This window comes from Aythya ferina (genome assembly GCF_964211825.1).
Source record: "Aythya ferina genome assembly, chromosome: 24".
Lineage (NCBI taxonomy): Eukaryota > Metazoa > Chordata > Aves > Anseriformes > Anatidae > Aythya > Aythya ferina.
In genome coordinates, this window is record NC_140322.1 from 1,882,689 (window position 1) to 1,890,552 (window position 7,864).

The 7,864-nt window shown below is 50.5% G+C and overlaps 1 long non-coding RNA gene across 1 annotated transcript in view; it reads left to right on the plus strand.

Moving 5' to 3' along the window:
- The window catches only part of LOC311423302, a 58,789-nt gene extending 54,068 nt beyond the window's left edge, over nt 1-4,721 (plus strand). The window contains exon 7 of the long non-coding RNA XR_014685625.1: nt 4,415-4,721. This is a non-coding gene — a long non-coding RNA (uncharacterized lncRNA). The remainder of the gene's footprint in view (nt 1-4,414) is intronic.
- The last annotated feature ends 3,143 nt before the right edge of the window (nt 4,722-7,864 follow it).

Sequence of the window (7,864 nt, forward strand, 5' to 3'; positions counted from 1 at the left end):
TTATCCAAATGAAAGCGAGGGCCCCAGCTGGTGTTTGCAGGTGGGTGCAGCAGCTCTCCCATGCACAGAGGTGCTGCCTGTTTGGGATGCGGTGCTGTGAGCTGGGGATGCTCCCTGCCTGCCTGTGAGGAGCAGGGAGGGCGGCAGCAGCCATACAGCAAGGCAGGCTTAATCTTCACAACCTTTCCCCATCCCTGACCACATGCTGGACATGCAAAAGATCCCTGTTTCCTTGGAAACTGGTTCTTTCTGCATGTGCTGCAGTGAGTCAGGAAAGTTTGCCTTCATCAAACCCCCGTGGTGAAGAGAATAAGCTCCAGAGATGCTGTCCTAGGGCTGGCAGCCTGATTGCTGCTGCTTTCCTTATTCACATCCCCTTAAAAAAAAAGGAAAAGGAAAAAGAAAAGCCTCCTTCCTGCTCCTCGCATCTCTCCTGATTCCTTGAGAGCTTTGTCAGTGTCTGAGGGCAGAGGAAATTGCTTCAATCACTCACTTGAGCCACTTTCATTGCTCAGGACTCGCCTCTGATGCTTTGTGTGTGCCAGGCTGGACAGTCACATCACCAAGCAGCCCAGAGCCGCGTCCTCTCTGCAAAACTTGGGCTGTGAATGCTGCTCCCCTGTGCCAGGGCAGGCAGTGGGCAGGTTGGGGACTTGTTGCTGTGCTTTATTTCTCTGTTTCTGTATTCACTTCCCAATAAATTCAGCATCGGGTCAGGCTTTGAGGCAGAAAGCCAGAAGTGCTGGGAGCACAGTGTGCATGGGGGTGCTCCTTCGCTTCCTAGGGAAATCTGTGCCTGCCTGCTGCCTCTTTTCCAAGCTCAGACACCCCTGGGAAATCTCAACAGACCCAGGGACGTGCGCTGCACCAGCTTTTCCCCAGCTGAACCATCTCCAAGTCTTCCCAAATTGGGTCGGGCAGGGCTGTGGCAGCCACCTCGCCGAGCAGGGCATGGTGAGAAAGCCTCGATCTCAGCTCATAGCAGGAGTGCATTCACCTCCTGCCTCACCAGGGTGCTGACATGAAGTAGCCGTAGGTAACAGGGTCATTTGGAGCAGAAAGAGACAAAAAAAAAAAAAAAAAAAAAAAAAAAAAAAAAAAAAAAAACTACCTTAACCCCTTTGGTTCATTTTCTGACATATATTTCCATCATTTTTTTTTGAGAGAAGGAAAATCAAGAGAAAAGGCCAAATGGTTCTAACGTAGGTTTTTTACTCCTACTATTCAGCTAGGATTTGCCAAACTAAAGCAGAGATCAGTGCCTTGAATTTAGATCCAAAAAGGGCAGGCAACTGTCATGGACAATTTTTGCCGTTCTCCTTTGTTTGTTTTGTCAGCCTCTACCTCTGAAGTCTTGTTTAAATTTGAGAGAAAAATTTATTTTGATTATTTTCTACAGCCAGAAAGCAGTGAAGAATGAATAAATACTCTTTGCTGAACTTTTCATTTGAAAAATACACTAAAAGCCACTGAATAAATGATGCAGCGATTGAAGCTGTGAATTCTGGTTAATCATCACTGTCTGGGTATAATTCTGCTTGCTGAGGGATGCCATAAAACGTTTTAAATGTTTTGCTGCCACGATTGCACGAGTGTGCTGCTGTGCAGATGCAGTTGTTCTGGTCCATGGGTGCACCGTGCACAAAACCTCCCGATCCTTGGGTTTGGTGGAAGCAGGGATTCAGACCCTGAGACCTGCCATGGGACCACTGGAGTCACTGGCAGCCTTTCCAGCGCCCTGCTCCGTTCGCTGGCTGCATGCTGCTCTTGGGCTTATTTTGAAGTAAATCCGCTCCGTTTCTGAGCAGATACAGATGCAGTTTATGGAACTGATTCTCAGCTGATTCCTTTGGTTTCAGTATAAATCCCAGGAGAGATCAGCGTTTTGCTCTAAAATCTTTGAGCAGCTCAAACAGAGGGATGGATAAAGGGAAATGTTTGCACAGTCTCTTTGCAAATCATATCTCTAACGTCGTGCATTGCTCTGGAGAGGCACAAAGGAGACATAAGCCCACATTTTGACTTTGGACTTTCAAGGCAAAGCCGTCCTTCGTTGTAAAATCAGTGGGAGCTTGTCCTGCGAGGGAACCAGAGGATCTGGAGTCCTGAGACATCAAAACAAATCACGCTGCGATCTTTCCCTCAGTCTGACTCCAGGAGGCTTCGCCTCGTGCCAGGCACACGCAGAGCGTGAGCGTTTTGACATGTTCTCCTAATCCTGGGATTTATAAAGCACTTAGCGACACACACAGAAGTGATTCATTACTGCAGCAGCACGGCGGAGCCTCGTATGCAAAGCAGCGAGAGCGATCTGCCACGGTCCTCACCTGGCACAGCCCAGCCTGCGCAAAGCCACCGCTTTTGTGGCTGTTCCTGGAGGCTGTTCAGGAGATCGCCTGGTGCAGAAGCTTCAGGAACATCAGGACATCCTGGTTCGAGCTCGTAACACATCCCATTGCTCTCTCCTTCTGCATGGAAAAGGGAAGAACGGCGCCGAGGCACCCAGGACAAGCCCTGGGATCCTGGCCTCATCCATGGCACATGGGTCCTGTGGTGCCACGAGCACTGCACAGAAGCTCGGGCAGAGTTTCACATTTTCCTCTCTGCAAAATTCACCGTTCTTCAACCTGAAATCCCCCAAATGTCTGTAAATCTGAAATACGGCCCCCTCCCTGCTGCTGCTGTCCTGAGCTGGAGGCTGACTGCAGAGGTAGTGAATAACCTGTGGGTTTTTATGAGGTTGGGCTGAGGTTTGAAGGTACCGAGCCACTGCTCTGTATCTTTAGGACCTTAAATGCCTTCACAAAGCTGGTGTTTGGTAACCAGCCAGTGAACTTCACCCAGCAGGTGGCTTGTAGCCAGCCCATGGTGCAGGGAACCAGTGGAACGCGTGCTCATTATCTCTGCCTTGCTCAGAAAGGATATTGTGGTTTTAATAACTTCTTGGATCCGTTTTTTCCCTGGTAGCTCTTGTTGCCTTGGATACAGGCTCTGGAGAGGCTCAGCCCTGCTAAAGATGGTAGATCATTTAAATGGAATAGACGATGAGGTGCGGATTTGCAAACTGCTTTTGCTCTCGTAGAGAGCTGCCTGGGAGTCCTCCAACAAAAGCGAGTTTCCTCGGGAAATGGCAGCGTGCTAGGAAGGGAGCTGCTCGTGGGAACGTGACACCAACCCTTCTCTTGGGATGACTGCACGAGGCTGGATGCAATGCCTGGTGTGTCTGCGTGATGGTGCCAGTCTGGAAGGAGCAGAGCCCCTGGACTTGTCAAGGTCCAAGGATCTGCAGGGTAGGTTGAAGGGTGCTGGCATTTTCAGCGTGTCCATGGCACTCCTGCTCTTCTGGGGACACGTTTTAATTTGAAGTGTGTCCCGTGTCCCATTCCCCAGCCCCTTACACATGCAGCTCATCTATCATGCAAACCTGAGCAATCCTCGTTTCATGCCAAGAGGTTACCCATCCCTAAAGGTCACCAAAGCTATTAAAGGAAAACCCTCGTGCTCAGGGCTTTGGACACCTAATTTGGCTTGCTTTGGTCAAATTTCACGCTGCTGTAGTTTTTGATTTATGCGCTTTGAAGGTCTTTTGCTATGCTGGAGAAAGCCCGCTCGTGGTGCCTGTTGTAATCAAATAGCTCGAGCTTTGCTGAGATGCCTCCTCTTCTTTTAATGACTCTGGGGTGTCCAGGCCCATCCTGATGGTAAACAAACTAAATAAATTGCTTTTGCTTCCTGGTCCTCATCACAAACAGATTTGGATATGACGGCTGCCTGACAAATCATTAAGATCATTTGATCACTGTCAGAGTAAATCAGCTCAGCTTGAGACAACGCACTCAGGCTCTAGTTGCTGCTGGGGTTACCAAGTACGAGATGCTAATGACACCGTGCTCTTGGAAATTATTTCTTAATTGCTTTATAGTAGCTGGCCGAGATCAGCGCCGAGATTTCGGTGCTGGGTGACATGGCAGAGCTGTTGCAGAGCTCATGGCCAGGAGCCTCTGATGCCCGGTGCCCATGGGCCAGCTTGGTGGCAAGCTGGCATCTCCTCCTCCGGATAGCAGTACATGGGCACGACCAGCAGGGAAGCAGTTTTGCTGAGAGCTAACAGGAGACCTTCAGCTGTTTTGCCATGAGCTGGGAGCCCGGGAGCTCCTGCCCTTGCCTCCCAGCCCATTCCCAGGTCTCTGCCTGCAGACGCCCTTGTGCTGGACCGAGCTGCTTGCCTCTGCGCCAGCCCTGCCTCCAGCCCGCCGCCTGCCATCCCCAGGGGCTGCGGGAGGTTTCACCCTCGTGCTGCCTCGGGGAGAGGGCAGCAGGGGCCCAGGAGAGGAAGGAGGAATCGTTTAAGAGGTAGCCGCAGAATGAAGAAGAAAGAAATCTTTTTTTTTTTTTTTTTTCTTTGCTTAAAAAGAAATCTCAGCCTTCCTGGAGAGAAGAAAAGAAGGGGAGGGAGGTAGATGCGCCACACAAAGAGAAGAAAATGTGCTGCGAAACCACAAGGCGTTTAAAAGCTAACGCAGGAAACCAACCTGACTTTTTTATCCCCTCTCATTGGAAACGTTTGAGGACAGAATAATGCTGCCATGATTTATCGCATAAAGGGATGAGAAAGTGAGTGGATCCGCGAGCTCCTTTCTGGTGCTTAGGACAAAAGATGCTTTGTATTGAATTACAATGTATAAGCAAAAAGCCCTTAATAAAGTGTCTATTTGCAGGCACGTATTTGTTGAGCGGCGACGTGTGCCCTTCCGTGAACAGGCAAGTGCAAAAGCCAAGGCCATGGTGCAGGAGAGGAGCCACCTTCCTGAGCCTGTAAGAACATTTCTGCACTGCTCAATGCTGGTTACGCACACCTGAACTGAATGCTTCTGGGGTGGTGCTTCCCAGCTCAGCCAAAATACGCAGGAGTCTACATGATGGGGTCCTGGGGATGCCTCTGATCTGCCCAAGAGCAGCATTGACCAGGGAGCTGTAATCATCTTGGAGGGCTTGGAGTGGGAGCCTTGCTCTGTGGGCACTGTGAGCTTGGGGTTTGCAGAAGGTTTTTCTCGCCTAAGGGGAAACCGAGGCACGGTTGAGGAGTTTTCCCACACCAGAAGCCTCTGAGCACAGTCACCCATCTTCCACATCAGGGCTGCACGCCCCAAAGTCCTGTCTGTGCCTTAATTCCATCTCTCCTATTTGTCCAAGAGCTCGGCTTGATAGCCTTGATTTTATGCTTGTTTAAGGTAATTTTATAATCGGTGGCCAGAAGAAGTGCTTCTGCCTGATGGCCGTTTGCAGCTGGGGACGATCACGCAGCTGTAAATCGAGTCTCGTTACCGGGCGGCGAGCAGATGAAGCAGTACTGATGCTGAGCTGCTGGTGGCTGTTAGGAGGAGCACGCTCTGTGCCAAATGGGAGATTTGCGTGGAGGCAAATCTGTCCTGCACCTTGCCAAAATACTGCCTGGATGTGACCCTGCATGAGAGTAGAAAAAGCTCAGCGAACTATTTTTTCCTTAAATGTTCCTCCAAATATATGGCAAAGCAGTTGCTATTGAACAAATGTAACGTAGAGCTGCATCAAAATAAACTTTTTTTTAACGGGGAAATATTTATTATATACTGTGCAATTCCTTTTTTTTTTTTCCCTTTGGAAAGAAAAATGTTCAAAACGAACATTTTTAAAACTGATGAAAAATCAATGTTAGAAAAGCAAATGCTGAACTCATTTCACATGTCCTCGTTTTTAATCTTCCAGGTTCCATTTTCAGTAATTTGACTTTTCTGCCTGTCACAAACAAGCTGTATCAGCCTGTCTCTGGCTGGGAAGCCCGTGCTGGTGTCTCTGTCTCTCGCTGTGCTGGGAAGAACACAGCAGCTCCAGAGCAGGATATTTCCAACTTCCAGCAGGAGACAGCAAATAAGAAAACCTCAGCCTGTGGCTGCAGCAGCCCCGCATCTTCTCCCCACAAGGGAACCAGCCTTTTGTACAGAGCACCCCCGTATTTCCCCTGGGGGTCCATTTTCTGTCTTTCCTCTTGAATTTGGGATAGAGAAAGACATCCTCAAGGACGTTGTTATTTAGGATATTCCAAATCTGGCTGAAATGGAGGAAAAATGAATTGAACTTCAGAGGAGGGCAAGGATATGGCTCATGACAAGCACAGAAAGTGAGGCTGGGTTTGGAATAAGCCTTTTAACCCCAAGGGCACACGAGTGCTGCCAGCTGGGCCCCCCAGGAATGGCCTGGTGGGGACAGGGGCAGCCCCCAAGCCCCATCGCTGTCCCCTGCAGTGTCACCTGGAGGGCTGGCAGCAGTATTCTGCTGGGATTTTGCAGCCATCCCGGTGTTTTTGTGAGGCTGGGACCTCGCTGGGTGCTCTGCGTGCCTGGGGGCAGCGGGGAGGGGGCTGAGCTGACGGCTGGCTCGAGGTCCCCTTGAAGCCCAGCCGATCCCATGAAACCCTCTCCAAAGTAATTACAGGGGAAGAGAGGGAGGCAGAGGCCAATTTGCATTTTTAACAGCGCCTGGCTTTGAGGTCTCCCTGCGGCCCTTGAAGGTTAATGGGTTCCCAGCACGAGCTGCAGCCGCGTTTCAGCCCTCAGGCAGGCAGCTGCAGCTCCTGCCGGCACAACGGGGCAGCGGGGCTGCAGCTGGCGAGCAGCGACCATGCACCCGCTTTGCTTTTGGCACTTGGTGAAGTCGTGCTTCGTGCCGAGGGATTGCTACTCAAAGAGACGAGGGATGGAGAAGCCAGCGTCCACTCCCCACGCCGGGGCTGGCAGCGGGGTCTCTGCAGGGCCTCGTGTTTGGGATCCGATTTGGGGGAGCAGCTCCGTGCCCCGGCCCCAGCTTTTCCCCTACATCTCATGCGCCTCCAGAGCAAATCTCCTCCTCGTGAGGAGCAGAATCTGCCTCCTCCCAGTCCCCACCCCTGTGTGAACACACGCGCTGTGATCTCTTTCAAATGGCTGCATTAATCCTGCCGTGGCAGCCTCAGCCAAGGCTGCGCTCCTTGTAACCAGCGCCTAATTCTGCTCCCAGCCCGTGTGATTTGTGTTTATTCCCTGCATATGCAATGAGGCGTAAAGCAACCCCTGCCACCGTCAGCATCACCTGGGCTTGATTTGTTTCGGCGAGAGAGCGCTATTTTTTCTTTTATCCCAAGCAAAACGCACATTCGAATGGGATTAAATCTAAGCCCCTTCAAACATTTAATTCTGACTGGAATGCAAATAGTCCCCGCGGAGCTGCGGCAGCGGCTCCCAACAGCAGGGTGAGGATGGCAGTGGTGGTGTGCCTCGAAAATATTTTCAATTGCAAAACAAAAGTGGGAAGAGAGGCCTTAAATGATGTGAAAATAACGCTGTTTGAATTAATGTGTCAGCCCTGATAGATGCTTGTGCTACCCGGAGTTTTGAAAGGGCTCTGAAGGGTAAGATATTACCAGGTGAGATTTACCTACAGCCCATGACTTCCAGTCAGCAAAACCCTGGAGAAAAACCTATCCTTCACTCTACACTGACTTCCCAGAGAATATTGAATCAAGATAAAGACCTATAGGGCCAGATATACAAAGGTATTTCTGGCATCTAACTCCCATTAATTTCGATGCAGGTTTAAGCATTTTCAGCTATTATCTTCATTTCGGTCCCTTCTGTTAACACCTCTCACCCGTTTCTTTCCTCCTTTCCCCGCTCCCTGCTCTTGAGTTTGGTGCTGGTTGGTGGCTGCAGCCCAGCACCATAGGAAGGGAGTCAAAGGAAGGGAAAAGAGAAGCATCACAACCTACAAACTGGACAAAATCCCATCTGCTGATCTCTGGAGGAGGCTGCCACTGCCTGGGAATGCGGGGATTGATTCTTGCCTTCGGGGC